This window comes from Astyanax mexicanus, chromosome 16 (genome assembly GCF_023375975.1).
Source record: "Astyanax mexicanus isolate ESR-SI-001 chromosome 16, AstMex3_surface, whole genome shotgun sequence".
Taxonomy (NCBI): domain Eukaryota; kingdom Metazoa; phylum Chordata; class Actinopteri; order Characiformes; family Acestrorhamphidae; genus Astyanax; species Astyanax mexicanus.
In genome coordinates this window covers 35,721,475-35,743,877 of record NC_064423.1, presented here as the reverse complement: position 1 = coordinate 35,743,877, position 22,403 = coordinate 35,721,475, and positions in this window count along the sequence as shown.

Below are 22,403 nucleotides of genomic sequence, written 5' to 3'. Positions count from 1 at the left end.
AGTTTAACGATTCTGTCACTGCCAACCCTACAAACTTCACTCCCCATGATCCCACAGACTCCTACGTCCTCAGCCTGCCAATCCATGGTGGCACAGTGCCTTGATGGTTGGCACGTTCACCTCTCAGCAGTGGGGTCTTGAGTTCAAGTCCCTGTCTGGGTGGAGTTTCCATGTTCTCCCTGTTCTCTGTTCTCTCTGAATTGGGTGCCCAGATATTGATTACTCCAAATTGCCCTGAAGTGTATGTATTTTGTTATAAGTAAGTATGTATATGAATGTGTGTGTCTGTATATACAGTACTGTGCAAATGTTTTAGACACCAAAGCAAATTACACTAATCCATCTCAGCAATACCTGAAGTTTTTACCTGAAAAAAGCACCACATATGCAAATAAACAAACAAATAGTAAAACAAGGAATTCTCATTTGTAACTATGTACAGGGGTTGGACAATGAAACTGAAACACCTGTCATTATAGTGTGGGGGGTTTCATGGCTAAATTGGAGCAGCCTGGTGGCCAATCTTCATTAATTGCACATTGCACCAGTAAGAGCAGAGTGTGAAGGTTCAGTTAGCAGGGTAAGAGCACAGTTCTGCTCAAAATATTGCAATGCACACAACTTTACAGGTGACATACCAGAGTTCAAAAGAGGACAAATTGTTGGTGCACGTCTTGCTGGCGCATCTGTGACCAAGACAGCAAATCTTTGTGATGTATCAAGAGCCACTGTATCCAGGTAAATGTTAGCATACCACCAAGAAGGACCAACCACATCCAACAGGATTAACTGTGGACGCTGTAAGAGGAAGCTGTCTGAAAGGGATGTTTGGGTGCTGACCCGAATTGTATCCAAAAAACATAAAACCACGGCTGATCAAATCACACAGAATTCAATGTGCACCTCAACTCTCCTGATTCCACCAGAACTGTCCGTCACCACAATAAATTATTGTGCTCTTAAATGAGGTGTTTCAGTTTCATTGTCCAACCCCTTTATGTTATATCCTGTGAGGCAAGCTGATGAACAAAGTGTAGTTCCAGATTTCTCCTGGATGCTCCTCAGCCAGCATGTGTATATTATGTTCAGTTCCGTCAGCAGCTCACCTGATTTACCAAATTTACCAATTTAACAAACCAGGTGTTGATTAATATGATGAGAACTAGAAATAATAACTCTATTTAAGTCAGATAAGGAGAAGAGATTAGGAGATGCTTTAAGGCAAAACAAGGCTCTAAAAGCACTTATTTTTGTAAAATTGCTGTTTGTATTTATTGTAATGCTAAGAGTGTTTTACTGAGCTAATAAACACTTACTGCACAGATAAGACACTTATTCTTTACTGAAATTCCCACAGGTGCCTCAAACATTTGCACAATACAGATATGAGTTGGCACTCTGTTCTGGGTCTGTGTGGTTGTTTCCGGTTGAGAGTATGCTGTGCACGATTGGCTGTATAGAGTGTTGACTGAGGGTGTTGAGTTTAATGATTTCATTGAAAGGCAGTATAAAAGTGTAACTTCATCATCATCATCATTATTGCTAGATCCATGTTAGACAGATGTAACCATAGTGGATGTGCTGTTTTATGTAAAGAACAGGGATCTAGCAAGGTTTGATCTTCGCAACATATGTTTGCGGAAATGTATGATGGCATTAGCATACAAGATTATTACCCTTCCCATGAGTGGTTTAGCAACAAAGTGAGGCATGCAATAGTTATGGTAACTTGTAAGGAACTAAAGATCTTTCTTGTGTTCCTTAATGTTGATGAGTCCACCATCAGGAGAACACTAAACAACAGTTGTGTGCATGAGGTGTCTCTGCTTACCCCATCTGTGAAACATGGTGGTGGTAGTATTGCCAATGATTTGGGCTGATTTATTTGTGCTGCATCTGTGTCAGGGTGGCATTATTGATAAAAAAAAAAAATCTGAATTATACCATCAAATTCTGGAGAAAACAATTAGGACATCTGTTTATGAGCTAAATCTCAAGAGAATGTGCGTCATGCAGCAAGACAACGACCCTAACCACACAAGCCATTCTAAGACAAAGATTGATCACTACAATATGCACAATGAAAAAGTCAATGTTTTGGACTGACCAAGTCAAAGTCCTGACCTTTATCTCAATAGAATCTCAATGGTGTATAAAAAGGGTCGCTGAGGTTGTTTGAACTATAATGAACGATGATAAAAATAAATAAATAAAATGCTTCTCTGGCGAGCTTTTGTTTACATCCCTCCCCGTCTCTTTGTCGCACTTGGCGTGACTTTAGTTTTCGCCTGTTCTTGTTTTTCCGCACGTTCTTGGGCTCCGTATCTCCTTATAAATGCGTTTTATTTTTTCCTGGCTGCATGCCATATTGGACCGCGACTCAGGCGAAACAGGTTCAATCCCGCCTGAGGAGCGGTGTGTTTATTTATTTATTTTTTTCTTTCTTTCTTCTTGGGTTTACCTGCTTTGAGATCAACTGATCTGCAATTGGGTTCAACAACCCTCTGGGCTGGAGAGCTACTAGTCTGCACTTTTGTGGCCTGCCACATAATGGCTTAGAATATATCTGGCCAGTGGCCAAACCTAATCGCCGACTCCTGATGTAGAAGGACCTGAAACAGCTCCAGATATTGAAATTTAAGAGTCACATACTCACTCACATACTGTATGTAATACTGGATCATTTTCTAGAACATCTAGATCTGCTCATTCCTGCTCTCATTTATCTCAACATCACCATGATTTGTCTAAGGTCAATCACTGAAGCTGCCACTGCAGGCGTTCAGCTTCTATAACCCAGTCTGTTCCTTTAGCACTATCACTGGGATCTTGTTGTGGTTTTGTAATTGGGCGAGCTCTTCAAACTCAGATACCAGGATGGAATTGTCAGTATATACAAGAGCAAGGCCAGGACCAAACTCCATTTGCCAAGCAGCCATTTATCAGTAGCTGACAGCAGATTCAGTGTGAGGAGTAATGGAGGCAGCCCTCCTCCACTTCCTGCTCTTTCATCTCCTGAAGGCCAGGCTGTGGCTCCCTCTCTTCACTATAGAAGAGCTGGATAATTCAGAACAAATTACTGACACATGAAAGCCAATCTGTGACGGTTTTATTGGACTGTACGAGTGTAGGAGTAAAAACATGCACTAGCGTTAAGGAGAGATCATCCTGTTTTCTTGTGTTTTTCTCACGTAATGCTAATTAAACATTTAAAAGCCTGATTTTCCTGACAAATATCATCATTTCGGCATGCCAATAGTACCACCGTCACTAACATTTCCAAATATTGCAGCTCTTTTCGTCATCCATCAAATCTCTCATTTATCCCCATAACTCTGTCCTTTCTTCCTGTGTACAAAAATACTGGTTTGATCTTTTTTACATGATTTTGAGGAAGTGACATCATCAAGTCTCTTTGACCCCTGATTTAATAGAGGTATTTAGCCTTATTGGTGATAAACTGCTCCTCGCAGACAGGGATGAAGGTTAGAAAGGGCCGGCAAGTCGGACATTCGAAGGCGGTACACTGTAAACCTAGTTAAGTTGAATTTACTTTGAGATAAATTATTTAAGTAATGTTTACAAAAAGGCGTTTATTTATTGTACCTAAACTGTGAGTCCATGTATCGATTGCTTTCAATCAGTCAGTTCTACCTTAGAGTTACAAGTGCATTTAAAAATCTCATATATTATATAGATGTATTACACACAGAGTGATCTATTTTAAGAGTTTATTTATTTTATTGTTGATGATTATGATTTACAGCCAATAAAAACCCAAAAATCAGTGTCTCAGAAAATTAGAATATTATATAAGACCAATTGTTACTTTTGGCAGTGTGGCAGTGCGCCAAGTTCTGCTGGAAAATGAAATCCACATCTCTCAAGTTGTCAGCAGAGGAAAACATGAAGTGCTGTTGGTTCACTTAGCAAGTAAAGCAGTAAATCTTATTTTTTTTCTCTAATAAGATTGTTTTTGTCTTGTAAGTGTAAGTATAAGATTGTTTTACTAATTTTAGAAATAATTATCTTATTCACTCCTGTTTAGAATTTTCACCTTATTGTAAAAAAGTCAATTTATTCTGATTCTTGTGTACAAATTTAAGCCACAAAAATAAGAGATTTTTGCTGGATTTAACTCTTGCTTCACTCATTTTGAGACTTTGTGATTTTAAGAAGTCTTACTAAGAAAATGTGCTCACCCCATTGTCAGATTTTACAGCACTTCATGCTTCCCTCTGCTGACAACGTTTTTTGAGATGTGGATTTCATTTTCCAGCAGGACTTTGTTTTTTTTTTATTGGCTGTTAACCATATTCATCAACAATAAAATAAATAAGCACTTAAAATAGATCACTCTGTGTGAAATACATCTATATAATATATATTAGTACATTTTCAATGATATTCTAATTCTAATTTTTAGATGCACCTGTAATAGATCAAGTGAATAAAATACTAATTTTAAAAATAATGGTCTTATTCAGTCTTACTTAGAATTTTCACCTTATTGTAAGTAATTTGAAGTCAGTTTATTCTGATTCTTGTGTACAAATTTAAGCCACAAAATTGAATTTAAGTCTTACTTCACTCAATTTGGAGACTTTGTGATTGCTTATTTTAAGAAATCTTACTAAGAAAAATAAATTGAAGCATTTATATCTTAATTTACATATATTTGATGTAGTTTTTGCCAGTGGACATATTCAATACAGGAGACCTCACATTACATATTCAGTGAAACAGTTTATGAGTTTATAACTTATTCATCTCATTTTGACACGCATGTTTTCTCTCAGCAGCACCAGCTGTGTGTCACGTTAGTCCCAATAGGATGCTGCAGCACTTTCTGATAGAATTGACACATTAACCGGCTGCTTAATAACGGAGCTTAAACAGTGGACGGGTGCATACTGGCACTTTTGGCATCTGGCTGTCAGAGCTGGGTGTTGGAATATACTGAAAAGGACGGGCGAATGGCTCTGCTTTGGCTCTTTACGCTCTGTGATCTAATTCTCTGCGTGGCAGAGCAGGTGGTCCCCAGTTAGGCCCAATATGTTGCCCGCAGCTGGGCTCTGATGGGGCTGAAGTGGAGCTCCTGCTCTGGGGTCGGTGCCAGGGCCTCGGACGCCCGCGCTCCCGCTGACTTCCTGCTCTTTCCCGGGGGGTCGCTGAGCACTGACACAATTAACCCTCGGGACCGGGGGGTAACTCCTGCACACCGTGAGGCCTGTTTTATTTCCCACAGGTAACACAAGCTCTAAACGTGGTGCAGATGGTCAGCCTTTTCAGGACGACGCCTCCTTTGTCAACTGCTTGGTCACTCCATTCAGCGCCAGCATTCGGCCATCTGGAGTGTGAGAATCTTCCTGGCCTCAGTCACTTTATAGCAGCTTATAAACTTATTTTTAATGCTTATAACATATACATATAGTTTTTTCTCTGAATTTATACTTCTATTTTCACAGAAAATGTGTAATACACTAAAAAGAAAAATTATGAGTAAAATTTGCTTAAAAAAAGTTTTGCAACTTTCTGCACTTGTAGTAAATTTAATTTCATGTAAATTTAAGTAACTTCAACTCAGCTTCAAGACTTAAATGTTACATAGAGTAAATAAGTGAACTGAACTTCAGTCAATCCTTTCTTTTAGTAAACTTTACTTAATTTATGCATAAAGTATTACCTAATTACAATTACTTAATTAATACAATACTACTCTAATAATTTATCATACATAATCTATCTCAACACATGAATTTAGTATACTATAAAGAATGTATTACATGCCATCCATGTGTTGAGACAGTGAGACTTGGTCTGTTTACAAGAAAAATCTTTGAGATTATGTAAATATTTGAGTTTAGTTAGTTATATTTACATTTCAGGAATTATAATATATTATGTATCATAAATGATTTAAAGAATATTGTAAAAACTAAGTAATTGTATTTAGGTAATAATGTATGCAAAAATGAATTAAAGGTTACTAAAAAAAGGATTGATTCAGCAAAAATAAATTAAGTAAAGTTTAATAAAATAAAGGATTGACTGAAGTTATGTTCACTTATTTACTCTGTGTAAGTCTTGACACCGAGTTGAAGTTACTTAAATTTATCTGAAATTAAATTTGCTTGAAAAAAGAAAATGCAGAAAGTTGTGAAACGTTTTAAAAGTAAATTTTACTCATCATTTTTTTCAGTGTACAGTATCATTAACTACGAAGAGATATTTGATATTTTCAGTAGACTTTGGAAATGCAATTTCCATCAGTTTTGGAGGTTAATTATTTCAACACTACAGTGTTGTTCTTCAATAACTTTGTTGATTTACTGTATATTTAGGAGTAATATTGATTTTCAAAACCCGGTGCAAAATGCTTTTGTGGAATGGATCACTTGTGTACATAAGCATATGTGTGTTGTGTTTAAAGGGGGCATTTTATACAAAATTCACTTTTTTGCGTGCCTTTTTATTTTCACTTTATTTTCAGTCTCAATTGCCCCTAAAAAAAGACTCCATCCATCTTTTTTCTTTAAATCAGTTGAAAGAGGTTGAGTTTTGTGTCAGGAATCATATGCTTCTATGAGCCACTTGGATGCTCCCTTATTCTGACGTTACAATAAAGAAATCTGCATAGAACCACCCTGGCACCACCTTTTACCTGCCAACTCTGCTGTATTTTAATATTAGCATGTTGTTGTTGATGGTGAAATTGCTTAAAGAGTCATCTGGTGTTAGGCTGGTATTAGCTGACTGTTTGGGATGGCTTGTTAGTTGAACTGTACAATTAATAGCGCATTATTGTCACTGCATCAATATTAGAAAGTGCCATTGTTGTAACAGTAGTATAAACGTTGTTTAATGTGAGCATTTATAATATTAAATGCTTTGTTCTCGCCATTAGCAAGCCTATGAATATTAAAGTTGAAAAAACGCTGGATTTCGTGCCACCCTCTGTGATCTGGCATCGTTTAAAAATCTGTGTCCTCTCAGGCAACACTCCTCAAAACACCGGGAGCCATCTTTCTTTAATACCTCCTGACTCCGCGGGAGGCTTAATTCTTAATCACTGTTGTGGATGAAGCCCGGCCTTCCGACAACACTTCACCAGGATCTGCTGAAAGCATCTGAAAGCTCGGGGCCTTTAAGCTGGTCTTATACGGCTTAATGAACGCACTCGAGGCGCTCCAGACCTCAGCGCTCGTTCTGATCCTCCGTACGACTCCAGAACTCCTGCAGGTTTCTGTAATGTGAGTACAATTAGCACACTTGGCTAAATGCTGAGAGTAACATAGAAATGTGTCCAGGTGCAGAAATTATATTTACTCAAATATGGCTATTGCAACAAAAAGTACATTATACATTTTAATCTCGAAATAATACTAAATGTTTTAAAAGGTTGACAATAACGTATATTTTCCTCATTAAACTTATCAGTTAAACTGTTCCAGACATTTATTCTGATGTTTTTGCTCTTTATACTCTTTAGCTAGACGTCTTATTTTTGATTCAGTGGAAAAACTCAACTTCCCCTTCATTTGAGTGTTGGCTTAATGATGTTGCTTTATTTCTCTATTTGGAAAAAAATAGACACACATTTAAAGGTAAAACACGTAAATACACTCATATTTGGCCCCCCTTTTTTTCTTTTTTCTTTTTCCCCAGGTGGATCACAGTAATTCCCCCCACCCCCACTTTTTTTTTTTTTTTTTTAGCTTTTTTCCCTTCTTTTCTGCCATCTTTTTTCAGTTTTTCTCTATTGAGTTGATCTATCATTATTCCACATTTCCTTTTTCCTACTGTAATGTTCTGTCATGAATGTGGGCGGCAATTGACAGGGTGGGTGACAGTAGGTGAGGGTTGGAGAGGGTGGGAGAGGGTTAGTGAGGGAGAGTAGGTGGGTTTGGTAATTAATAAAAACAACTGTAAAAAAATGTAATGTAATCAATCTCTGCCCTGTATTCTTTTTCCATCTTGCTAACCCAAAAACAGAATGGTAAAAACTTAGTAACTAAGCACATTAAAATAGGCAGTGTTGGGCATGTTACAATGAAAAATAATTAATTATAGTTACTAGTTACTCCTCCAACAAAGTAACTGAGTTACTAACTGAGTTACTCCACTACAAAAGTAACTAGTTACCAGTAAAATTAACTGTTGCGTTACTTTTGTACTTTTTACTGTTGACCTGTTTTGTATTTTGTACATTATGAAGGTTAGAACATTGGCACTGCATTGCAGTGAACACCAAGCAGAGATTGGTATGCAATAATATCACCAACATTTTTGAATATTGTGAACAATATACAGGTAATACCCTGAAAAATCGTGTCATACCACCCACCCCTAATTATCACATCAGGATACTACTGCAAAAGAAAAATTCACACTGTTCTCATTTCCCATTATATATCTAATACAGACAGATGATATCTGTCCAGTATCATTTATTTTACTTTAATTCTGGATACATGGAGATATTTGGAGTGCATTATTAGTATCATGACATTCTGGATCATTGACTTCTGTTATAAATCTGATAAAATTCTTATATTTTTTAATATCTCAGTAATAATGTGTGCAATAATAAAATGTAATTTTCATTTTGTTGCAGTAGTGTATTTTTGAAATATTTTTTTCAAATTAGTGTTTTATCATATCGACAAGAATATCGCTATCACGAAAATACCATGAAATCGCCCACCCCTAATTTTCATACATTTCATACATACATATCTTAGTCAGGCTGTGACTAACAGGCCTGTGTTGTGTTAGCATGTAAAAGTGAGTGTAAAATAGAGTCATATGCTGTGTTAACATGTGAAACAGCATGAACGAGCTGTCCTGACAGTGACAGAGACCCAGCTGAGAGTAGCTAACACAAGGTCAAACCTTCTAGACCTTAATTTTACGCATGGTCAGAGATATGGCCATAGGGCTCCATTTGCATTAGAGCAGGAAAGACAGATAAGACCCTGAAGGAGAGTGGGCTGCGTTTATGGGGGCAGAGTGTATGTGTGTGACTCCGCTGTGTCTGTGCCAGCTGGTGGTGTTTGTGACGGAGAGTCGAGGAGAGCAGGACGCCGCCGTAACAAGGAGGATGACAGCAGCCAAGCTGCAGTGTAATTACACCGAGGCCGGCGCTAATAACTCCTAATAATGTATGTGTGACCCATTCAATTTAAGCAGCATCGGCAGTCACAAACCCCTCACCCCTAGGCCTTATTTCCTCCTAAATCCATAACCTTCAGACCCTGGACTTTTTAATCAGTCGGAGGCGGAAATGCAGTGAAAGTTGACCACATAACTCTCAACAACACAATTTCTACACTATACTGGAAATACTATTGTATACTCCCATGACTTGTGTGTGGAGAATCTCCTGCATTTAAGGTCTCCTTCTTCTAAAATCCACTTTTTCTTGTTTGTTGTGAAATACAATAGGTCTCTCTGGGTTGTATATGCATGCTGCACATGAAACTGTTCACATGAATCAGCCTCCATTGTCTGCACTAGCTAGTAAAAGAAAACCCTCAGAAATACGAGTTGATCAGAGAGGTGTTAGGTGTCTACGTCAACCAGTGAGTTTATAGTCTTGCCCACCTCGGCTCGGGACCACCCACAGACAGAGCTAAAGCCAGGCTGGAGCAGAGCCCACACTGTCTCATTAACTTAGAAGGAGCTTACAGATCTGTTAACAGCAGCTAGTTAGTGCTAGCTATCTTGTGTAAGTAACTGTAGGTTTAAATCAGATCTCTTAAATATTCAGAATGTGAAGAAGTTATTTTACTGCAGAAAAAAAGGATTTTGTATCTCGTACACCTGTAGCCTGTATACAAGACATAAGGCATTAACTGATAGAAGAAGTTAACTGATATAAAGAGTACAAAAGTAACATACAGGTAATTCAGTTCAAAATGTTAAACTCATATATTATATAGATGTATTAAACACAGAGTGATCTATTTTAAGCGTTTATTTATTTTTTATTGTTGATGATTGTGGCTCACAGCCAATAAAAAAAAATAAAAATCAGTGTCTCAGAAAATTAGAATATTATATAAGACCAACTGGTATTTTCGGCAGTGTGGGCAGTGTGCAAAGTCCTGCTGGAAAATGAAATCCGCATCTCCATAAAAAGTTGTTAGCAGAGGGAAGCATGAAGTGCTGTAAGATTTTGTGTGAAAACAAAACTGCACTGACTTTAGACTTGATAATAAAACACAGTGGATCAACACCAGCAGATGACATGTCTCTCCAAACCATCACTGATTGGTGGAAACTTCACACTAGACCTCAAGCAGTTTGGACTGTGTGTCTCTCCACTCTTCCTCCAGACTCTGCTCCCTTGATTTACAAATTAAATGCAAAATTTACTGATGATCAGTGATGGTTTGGAGAGACATGTCATCTGCTGCCGTTGGTAATTGAAGGGTATTTACACTTTAAAATGCAGGCTGTATTATAAAGCATTACTGAAACGATGAATAAGCAGGTGTCCCAATACTTTTGACCATATTGTGTATCTTCCAGCAGCACCTTATGTTCAAATTAGCTGTTTCATACTGAACAAATGGCTTGCTTGTGGTTATTTACTCAGGATCAACTGCTCTAAACTGAAATGTCTGGGTGGAAAACGTATTAGCATCCCTCTCAGATGCTTGGGTCTGCTCCAGAGGCTCTTCTCACCACTTTCTCATCTGTTTCATCATCTCTGAAATAGTTTTGGACTTTCAAATGCTTATTTTTTGCGAGTGGATTGAAGTTTACTTCATAAAACCTACCAGTGATGCTAAGGCATAATGCTAATATGCAGGAGGAGGTAGCCTGCTAGAAATGCTAAACCTAAATACGCAGATAACTAGGATGCTAATGCATAATGCAAGCGTAATGCCAATTCGCAGGGCACTGTACATGCTGCAACACTGTGTTAACATTCATTATTTTGCGTTTGCTTTGCTTCAGAATAATTGTGAAATCTACATTATGCAAATTCTATGTAATTGCCTCCAGTCTTTGAGCGTTTTAGGTCAGGCTCTCTGGAAGCAGATAAAAAGGCTCCTACTTTAGCATCAGACCTGAATTCAGCGCCCCTTATAGCACTACACCTGAGGGCTCGACTCACTAAACTGTGTTTATTCCTGGTTGGACGGTTCAGCTTCTGACAGCATTAACTGAGTGAGACATTCCACCAGGCTTTCAGCAAATATTCACACTCTCGTGATGCTCAGAACGAGGTGGTGCACTGTAGCACAATGAGGCAGATGTTTCCTGTCAGCGTTAGTTAATTTGTGAATTAACAACTTGGGCAGACACCCAGGGTGGCATCTTCTGGGTGGGCGAGCAGGGGGCTCTCGGCTTGGCAAATAGGAAAATAGCTCTGTGTTTTCTATGGCTGAAAAAGCAATGCGGCAGAAATTTAGCTAAACACTACATTTGCAGTTTCTTTGATTTTACCAAATTGAAAACCTCTGGAATATAATCAAGAGGAAGATGGATGATCACAAGCCATCAAACCAAGCTGAACTGCTTAATTTTTTTCACCAGGAGTGAAGACATAAAGTTATCCAAAAGCAGTGTGTAAGACTGGTGGAGGAGAACATGCCAAGAATGCATGACAACTGTGATTAAAAACCAGGGTTATTCCACCAAATATTGATTTCTGAACTCTTGCATTATTTGCATTATTTGAGGTCTAATAGATCAGCTTTTTTCATTTCAGCCATTTCTCATCTTTTGCAAATTAATGCTCTAAATGACTATTTTTATTTGGAATTTAGGAGAAATGTTGATCGTAGTTTATAGAATAAAACAACAGTGTTCATTTTTCCTTAAACATAAACCTATAAATAGCAAAATCAGAGAAACTGCTTCAAAAACTGAAGTGGTCTCTTAATTTTTCACAGAGCTGTATATTCTAGTGGTGTCAACTGATTAAAAAACGTAATCAGATTAATCACAACAATGTTCTTCTTAAGATGCAGGTTTTTATAGTGGATATATAAATGTAAATAAAAGGAATGAATGTAAGAAATGTAAACGCAATTATATTAATATTAGTGGTGATTTAAATACTAGTATATATTAGTATATTGCAAACATATCAGCTTGGCTTTAAGGATTTGTAAAATAAAACTTAATTTGCTGAGTATAAAAATCTCAGGAAGTGTTAAGCATGGCCCACATACTCACTTAAAGGGACACATACTGTCCCTTTAAGAGCTCCTTAAGCTAAGTGTGCCAGCACGTGTGTAGCTATGCGGAAAGCATGTAAAACACCATAAATGTGCTTTGGTTTTTGGCTTTAGCTCATGCTAATAAAGCAAGTGGAATACCGCCAGAGTGAGTCTGAGTATCCTTTCGGCTCCATGTGCTTCTATCTGGGTCGGAGCTGGAAGTCTGAACAGAGACCAGATCCAGAGCGTTACAACTGGACAAAACACACTGGGGGAATTTTCACTTGCGTAAAAATATAACGCATTACTGGTTCTAAATTAACGGCATGCATTAATGTTTTAACTTCTCTGCTCTGTCTGTGACGTAGGCGTCTGTTTTTTGTGCTATATTTATTTTATATAAAGCTATTGCGTGATAATCACAATACAGCAAAGTAACAAATCAAATGTTATTTTTAAATAAATGCTGCTAAGTTAGAATGTTATTATCACGCCGATCTGGGACTCACATGTGAGCTCCTCCATCTGTCTGCAGTTGACTTACAGTGCTGTGTGTAGCTGTTTTAAAAAAAAAATACATTTTTATTAAATAATAGGTCTATGCTTCTTCAGTGTTGCAATGTTAACTAACATAAATCTGAACATACTTTGCTCATTTAAACAGCCCGAAAAGGATTGCTATTTCTAATAGACTGTTGGCAGGGTGTAAGATAACAATGAGCACTGCAACACACCTTGTGCAGTTATGTAAGATATGGCCCATTGTGTAGAGGAATTAATTGGACAGGGGTTGAAAAGTGAAGCCACTACGTCTCTTACGCCCTCTGGTGGCTGGCTCCAGTACAACTTTTAACCCCACCTATTTCCATTCAACTGAATGAGAGATGGTGGAATTTTTAATCTGAAATTACACATCCAGGATTTTTTTTGGAACTTAGGTTCTGTACATTCTGCAAGCCCCCCTCTTGTGTTAATAACCTCCAGTGTTTTTCTTTACAGATAATATATTTTATAGGATTTATTCTGTGATATTTAAAGGGGTGTGGCGATGTGGTGATTGACAGCTGAGGGCAAGATGATTGACAGGTCGGCTGAGAGCGTGAACGTGCACACCCCCTCTGTGGCTCAGTGGCGGAGCTCACAGTCTGATCTTTTTTCTGTCATTAGGATTTCTCTGTTAAAAATAACATTTCTGAAGTAAAACAACGGCTTGTTTAGCAGTTAACTGTTCTAACAGAACTTCGGGGAAATGTTCTCTGCAGTTTTTTGGGTAAGTTGATAATTTCCCACCATTAATTCATTAGTATTCATCTTTTGTTCTTCTCCCTAAATTTAGTATCTAGATTAGGTTTTTAACCTAGCGTTAGGTACTTAACGCTATAGCTAACTAGTTAACTAGGTTAGCCAACTCAGGTTAGCTAAGTTAAGTAACTTGTCTGGTAAAAATGACAGTGAAACACAAAAAGTAATTGAGTAGTTGAACTGCTGTGCCAGTTCTGGCTCCAATTTGCCTCTACTGCGCAAGCGCACGCAAGATGGCGGCTTCCATTTCAGCCATATTTTGGCTTCAAAACACCGTAATGAGAGTGAATGGGGACATCCTGTCCCTACTTTTATACAGTCTATGGTACATCACACTCTGAAGAGTGTGGCTCTGGCTCTTGACGAGGGCAGTCAAATCAAATATAAATATTAGAGGCATTAATATGAGGGCAGTGGGTTGAGATCTGTCCCGTATTCGGTTCCAGGCCGCTCGAGAGCAGTGTATCCAGGGCCTGTGCTCATGCTCATGCTCATGCTTTGCTCGCTAATCTCCCAGCGCCTAAAGCTGACTGTCTAACTTGGCCTTCCTCAGGCCACTTGGCTCGGCTGCGGCTGCCTGCAAATGAACAGATACCGAGGGCCAGCCCGCGACTCCATGCTGATTGTTCCTCTCGCCTGGCGGAGCCGGGCTCTTCCACACCGCCGCCTGAAGCCGCTGTCAATCACGGCCTGCGTCCTCGGTGAGTGCTCGACTTTCCCTGGGATTTTAATTGCACCTCTGGAAGTTTGCGATTTGTCACGACGCGTTTCAGCAGGACCGATTGAACGGCAGGCGGCTGGTTGATGGAGCCGCATTGTGTTTGTCACCGCTTAATCTCCAGAGTCGCCCAGGGAGGATAATGCGGCGTTAAAGACATGGAAAACAGTATTATCTTCAGTGTCAGCTGTGAAATGATATCCAGCCCGCTCGGCTCACTTTGTAATATAGAAGTTAGCCTAGCGACGGATGAAAACCCAGCGCGGGCCCGGGCCGTTCCAGATAGTGGGCTCAGGTCTTTACAAAGTGGTTCCCTTGTCTGTGGTGACACCGTATGGCATTTTAAGCATCGTTTGGCTTGTGCTTGTTTACCTGCTAGGGGTATGAATCTCTGCCTGCCTGCTAGATGCCATGACATTCAGGTTTAGGCTTGAAGAATTGCCATTGTCATTTGAGCAGAACAGATGCACAAAATAGATTTGGCCTGGCGCTGGGCGCCCTGGGACCCGACTTGACAGCCTTTTCTGCTCTCGCAGTTCACCGCAGCGGCATTACTGCTCGCTGAGAGCCTGGCATGTCTGTCTCTTCCATATGTTGCAGAAGGAAAGTAATGCTTTCTGACAGAATGTGTGCAGAGCTATCAGCGCTGCATGCGGGCTTTTGACACGGCGTCTCTGAAGATTCTGACTGCAACCAGACTTAATTGTCCCACCGATGTGCGCCGTCTCATCAAGCTGACATTAAAAACTCGGCGGGGCCCTAAAAGCCTGCAGAATGAGCAATGTTGGAGAAGCGTGGGTGTAGACAACGCTCTGAACAAACACAGGCCGCACTGTCCTGACCTGCAGAGGCTCTGAGAGTGGATGGATGGTTGGAGAAGAGCTTATGGCATATCTGTGTATCCCTTTAAGGGCCCGTTCTTCTTTTCTGCAACATCCTTTCCTTTCATCCACTTTCATTGTAGATCATTTTGTCCACTGAAATCCACTTGTAATGTTTGTGTGGATTTAATAACAGTTTTTGCTACCTCTTCCATTTCTCCTACATTTCTGAAATACAAACAGGTTGTTGGTTTTATTAACATTAAGGGCCCTATTTTAGTGATCTGTAGATGAGCCATCAACCGTGCATCATGCAGCTTGATTTTGGGTGTGTCAGTGTGGCTTACACCAAAAATGTACCTGAACACACCTCATTTCCAGACCAATGCGCCCATTAGCGTACATATATATTTACAAGCTCTATTGCTATTTAAACAGGAGTGTAAGATAGCAAGGTGCATCCCAATTGCTATCATTGCTATCTTACACTCCTCCAATAGTCTATTTTCATGCCTTGAAACTGTTTAAATAGCAATAGAGCTTGTAAGATAGGGCCCTATTGTATGTGTGCAGTTCACTTGGTCAACATCCATGTGTGATAACCATGTTCACAGCAGCCCAAACCGATCTCAATAAGGGTAAAACAAACCAGATTCACCTAAACTAAAAAGTACAGGTATTAAAACAAGTCTCACATTTGCACTGTTATATTCTGGTTTTAAATTGCATGGCAATTTAAAAATGGCAACACAGACCTTCAGACAGCGAGTCCAGCAGTGCCTAATGTTTTAGATTTGTGATTCAGAAAAAAGGCTCTTTTTATTACCAGTATAAAAGAATTGAAGCCCATATAATCTGCAGTTTTCATTATTCAAAGGGTGCAGTCTGGCTTTACAAACTTGATAATTGGGTTGGGTCAAGATCAAATCACATTCTCACCATAAATTAACCTCTAAACAGTTCATTTAAAACTGAATTTTTGGTCCACATCCAAATGCAGATTTACCAATGCTAAAACGTGACTTGGACTTTTTGGAGTTTCTGTAAGGCCAGGTGATTAAACACAGAATATTTTTCAGTTCAGCTTCTCAATATGAGAAATTTAACACAGAACTCAATATGATAAGAATTACACAGACCTTCAGACAGCACATCCAGCTATGTTGGTAATGTTATGGCTTTGTGATTCTGGAAAAAAGGCTCTTTTCATTACTGGAGTCAAAAAAAAATTGAAGCCCATATAACCTGCAGTTTTCATTATTCAAAGAGTGCAGTTCGGCTTCACAGTGACAGACTTCCTGATAGTATTGAGTTGACATTTTCTCCAATGAACCACCTACTCAAATTGCCCTTTTCAATCAAACATCCACCTGAAGTCATTGGCTCTACAAAATGTTGGTACTGGTGTACCCATCAAATGAGGCTTTCAGAGTCAGAGCCACAAATATTCACGGCCAATTTGCGGTAATGATTTCCCGCAGCAAGCTAAATACGCTGGGCGTGTTAAGGTCAATTGTCCTGTCATATGTGCGGCGTGCTGTGTCCGCCAGAACCACGGTGGTGCTTCGGATGAGAAGGGCAGCGGCGTGAGCGGACAGACAAAGCAGCGGCGACAATTGAACCAGTGGGCTTGATGGGGGTAAAGAATTAGAATATGAGTGCTGCGAATAAAAGTGTTCTGCCTCACAGGCTCTATTAATTTCCCAGGACGAGGAAACAAAGTAACGCACCCCCCCACACCTCACGTTATTTAACACCTCTTTTATTCTTCCTGTACTCTTAATGTTAACTGGGTGTCTTTGAAAAGGCCAAATTGCCGCTAACTGAGACAGACATAAAAAGAACGGAGGAGAAAAAAGAGAAAGGACAGTAATTTCACCCATCGCCATGCTGCTCGTTAAACAGCTAGGAAAATGTTTTCCTGACAGCTTGGCGGTGTGTTATTGCACAGGGTTTACCTCAGAGCAGAGCGCTGCCTGGCGTGGATTAATGTGCTCTCAGGGGACTTCTTTGTTTCTTTGTTTCTTGATACAATGAATGTATTGTAATTGTACACAAGAAGAGTTCAACCTCAGAAATATTCTGCACTATATATCTGTCTAAACAGACCCAGACTCCTCTTCTAATTAGCAACTTCAGCTTATTGAAGGTGCACTCGTTGCTGATGCAGTTCCATGAGTTCCAATGCATGGCTTGTGTAATCTCCACGGAAAGCTGAACAGACGATAGAATTGAAAGTTCTTGAGAAACTGTATTGGAACCGTGTTCTCTGAACCTGTGAAAAAGTTACTTACTGAACTAGATTTTTTTTTTTTTTAGAGTTTTGTTTTGCTGACTAGCCTTTAGGATCAACTAAAAAAATTAACTTGTGCCAATTAAATGTTTAAATTAATCAAAATAATCCAGTGGGTGCAACACTATATTTTTGTTAATTGAATGTAGCAATTGGGAACTGGGAATTTATGACTATTACATATCTACAATCATACTTATTGCCAGTCATATAAAATTGCAATTTGTTTTTCTGATTTTGCTATTTATAGGTTTATGTTTGAGTAAAATGATCATTGTTGTTTTATTCTATAAACTACAGACAACATTTCTCCCAAATTCCAAATACAATAATGTAATTTAGAGCATTTATTTGCAGAAAATGAGAAATGACTGAAATAACAAAAAATAATGCAAAGAAAACAACTTCATATTCATAAAGTTTTAAGAGTTCAGAAATCAATATTTGGTGGAATAACCCTGGTTTTTAATCCTAGTTGTCATGCATCTTGGCATCATGTTCTCCTCCACCAGTATTACACACTGCTTTTGGATAACGTTATGCCTTTACTCCTGGTGCAAAAAAATAAGCAGTTCAGTTTGGTTTGATGGCTTGTGATCATCCATCTTCCTCTTAATTATATTCCAGAGGTTTTCAGTTTGGTAAAATCAAAGAAACTCATCATTTTTAAGTGGTCTCTTATTTTTTTACAGAGCTGTATATGTGAATAAACATACCAATAAACACAATAGACAATATTACTGTTATCAAATATTATTGAGGTCATGTCCATTTATTGTACGATAAATCAATAATGTAATTATTGTGATGGTTGATAGTGTAATTATTGGGGTGAACATTGAAAAACAGGATGAAAGGAAGATAATGAAGTATATAAAGTATGTCGAGGAACAGATACAGGAATACAGGCTGTAATTATAAAACTGCAAATGTAACGCCAGGTAGTGAGGAGTGACCCTAGCTGAGTAAAATGTACAAACAGGTTTATTAACAGGCAGCCAAACAGATACAGCTAACAGTATAGCCAGGCAAACAGTAATCTCACCAGTAACAGAAGACGCAGTCGAATAAACAGTCCAAGTTTGTAACCGAGAAACAGTCCAACCATACATCAAATCCAGAAAGGGCAAATCAAAAGACATAAACCGATAATCCGAAAACAAGGTCGTAACGAGAAGGCAATAATAACACAAAGGATAACGCTTAGTATGCAACAGAAGTCGACAATACCTCTCGGTGTTTGTTTACAAACGGATGCCTTAAATACAGGAGCTAGACATGAATGAACCGGAAGTCATACAGAACACTGGTGAATCAGAGCGTCGGAGCGTAACGCGATTGGGTGAAGGTGAAAGGTTGTTATTGACGTCATAATCAGGGGAATTCTGGGAAAAGGAGTCCGGTAGTGTGGAAGGAGAACAAGGCTGCATGACAGCAAAGTGCTCCTATATGATCAGTGGAGCTGAAAATATGTATGTTTTTAATGTTATGGCTCTGTTGGTCAGTGTAAACTCTATTGGAAAAGTTTACTGGCTTTCTGGAAGGAGATGTAATGAACTCCAGTCTAAGATCAGGTCACAGGACTGAGATCTCCAGGCACTTGAGAGTGGAAAGCAATACTAACCACTCAGAGCTAAAAAAAAAAAAAAAACTGATGGTGTTTCCTGAAAATCGATTTCCCAAGGAGTTAAAATTGTTTACATCAAGTCCTTCTTTGGGATTAGAGTGGGTTTTGGGTGATTAGGTCCAGCAAAAAGTGTTTTCCAGTGGAGTTCTGCAATAAGCTGAAAGTAGATAAATCTTTAAAGCTCTGCTACTCAATTTTGTTCTTCACTGTAAATCTGGCGGCTGTGTAGTATTTTTTGTGGGCTTCCTTTCGAGATACTTCTGCGAATTCTGTGGTTATCAGATGACAACTACAAAATAACAGCTGAAAATGCACATTTTCTTCCGAGCATTAATAACTCACACCGAGCGCATTGTCCCCAGAACAATTACTGCTGCATAATGCATTTTGATGCACGGGCAAAAATCAGCGCAAACAGATTTGGCCTTGCAACCCGGAACGCCAAAATCCGAAACGGGCCGGCGGTTTCAAAGGGAGGCCGGCGCAGGAATTGTGTGAGTGCGAAATTAAGTCATTTCTCTCTGCCTTGCTGATTCCCTTGTAGTCAAGTAATTTTCTGCCATTAAAGAAAAAGCAGTGAACTGTACAATACATCCAGCCACAAAGCTCTCAAACCCTGCTGTAAAAGCATTACCATGGAAACCGGTGGAGAAGAGCGCTCTGAATGAAAGCAATCTTTTCACTATGGGTGGTGGTCTTGTTTTTGTAGAATTTCATTCACAGTTCAAAAGCACTGTGCATTAAAAGACTACAAGAACTTACATATAACTTCTTTCTTTGTTTTACTGCGATTATTCGATAACAGGCATTCAAGTCAAGTCAAGAGGCTTTTATTGCCATTAAATCTGAGTACAGGTGCACAGTGTAATAAAATGACCTTCCTGCGGAACCATGGTGCAATATGGGACAACAATACAATAGACAAACATAAAGTGCAAACGTGTAACGAAAGTGCAACATATAAAAAACTATAACACTACAATAAATACAATAAATACAACAGACGAGACAATTTAATAGACAGGAACGTGCAGTATCTGTACGGTATAATAAAATGTGCATAGTGAGGATAAACTGCAGAGATATGTAACATACTGTACCATATAGATCATACATGATCACAGCAGTTACTGAGGTAGAGAGTTTTTATGGAAAGAAGCAGCAAATATTGCTGATAAGGGATAGAGACATTTCAGTCTCTGTGTGGTGAGAGAGTGAGTGTGTGTGTTTAGAGTGATGGGTGGGTTCAGTACAGTCTGTGTGTGAAGAGTGTGTTGAGGAGTCTGACTGCCTAGTGGATGAAGCTGTTGCAGAGTCTGGTAGTGGAGGCTCTGTGTGTTGAGGAGTCTGACTGCCTGGTGGAAGAAGCGGTTGCAGAGTCTGGTAGTGGAGGCTCTGTGTGTCGAGGAGTCTGACTGCCTGGTGAAATAAGCTATTGCAGAGTCTGCTAGTGGAGGCTCTGTGTGTCGAGGAGTCTGACTGCCTGGTGGATTAAGCTGTTGCAGAGTCTGGTAGTGGAGGACAACATTTGCAGTATTACATTTAATCACAAAAATTATTATTTATTATTAGTTAAATCCAACCAAAGGTGACTTTACAACCTAAACATGTTACTCCACATTACGTGTACTGATGTTTAAAAAGATTATGCATGCAATGTCTGAATTATATACATATATGACAAAAAATGAACACCTAATATTTAAAAGAATATAACATTAGATTCCCAAAAGAGAAGGTACTTTTACTGGCGGGGGTTGCAGATTTCAGCTTGCTTTCAAAATAAATGTTTTTTCTTTAAACAATATCTGCTCTTTTGCGGTATCAATTTTGGGGGGGGGGGACAAATCCACCTATTTCTGATATTGGGACACGTCCCACCCATAAACAAGCTTGGCCAAAATTAAAGGCCTGTTTAAGCAGCTGGCTTACCAGCACAGGGTGTTCTCATCAGAGACTTAGAGGCTTAGACCATCTGGAACCATCTACCAGCAAAAGCTGGTTTAGAGCTGGATTTGCCAGGAGAGTACAGATACCCAGATTCTCAGTTTCTGAGTGTGTATTCCATTACACGCCTCTGCCAAAAGTGGCAATAAGGGTACAAAGAGGGCACTCGTGAACACTCCTTTGAGCACCAAAATGAGAAATGGGACACCCTGTTCCCTGGCGGTCCTCGGGGGCACGGACAAATGAGGACTGCAGGGACGCGAGTGCACCATTTAGAACACGGCTTTTAAGGAGACAAAGCTGGACTCTCTGAATGTATCACTGTCCAGGTGTTTGATATAGCTTTCAGAGTCACCGGACCCTCGAGAAACACTGTTTTTCAGTTTAGGACAGAAAATGCTGTCCAGCTCAGACTGCTTCAGCTCTCCGCTGCAGTCTATTTGATATAACAGTTGCATCATTTCCAATAGCAAGGCTGTTACTGTTGCCATAACTTCAGAGGGAAGCAGAAAAGACCCTCATTTCCAGATCAAAGCCCACCTCACACCAGATTTCTGTCTCCTCACGGTACATTTCTTTGAACCAGTCACCTGTGTACAGTGGGTGTTCACACGTCAGCCTGCTGTGTACACACTGTCCTACAGAGAGCCAGTCTCACAACTGTGAAGACTCTGAAAACACAGCCTGGTAACTTCAGGATGGTTAGGGTGGTTGAAAAGCTGAGCTTTTGCCAAATTTAGGGTGTGCTGTTGTTAAAGTTTGGTGGTTTAGCTGGTTTATAAAATGATTTTAATAGCCTAACTAAACTACCAGTGTAAAAAACAAACCTGGATTGACCATGCTGGTTGACCCTCATGACCAGCAAAACAGCATTGGTCAACCAGTATGACCAGCAACTCCAAGCTTGTTGACTAGTATGAGCAGTGACACAAAACTGGTTGACCATTATGGCCCATAAGACCAAGCAGATTGAACAGTATGATCAGTATCAGCCAGCTGTTGTTGGCCAAGATGAGCAGTGACACTTAACTGATAGGCCATCATGACCAAGCATAACTTGTAAGAGTAAGCTGTTCAAACAGCACAACCAGCAAGACCAACTGGTCGACCAGCAAAAAAAATAATATTCCAGCCTGCGTAACCAAGCTTGTTGACCTGCATAACCAGTCCAGGCTCCAACCGAAAACTGGCAACTGACAGCTGACAACTGAAAATTGTCCATCTCAAAATATTTATATGTATTTTTTAACATTACAATTGTACTAATTTGTACACTTTTCTATTGCCATGACGTCATCAGTTGTGTTTCTTCTAGTGTCTCATACATTTTTCACCCTGTCTGGCATGTTGACTTCAATCCACCTCAGTCCAGCTTAAAAGCGAAGTTCTACCAGCGAGAAGCCTGCTTAATGTTGCCACTTTTGATGCTTCACAGTTGACTGACATGGCGATCCATCAAACACAATTATTTCCTTTAGGGTTTTTCACATTTAGTGACTTGTTGACCCTCCTCCTG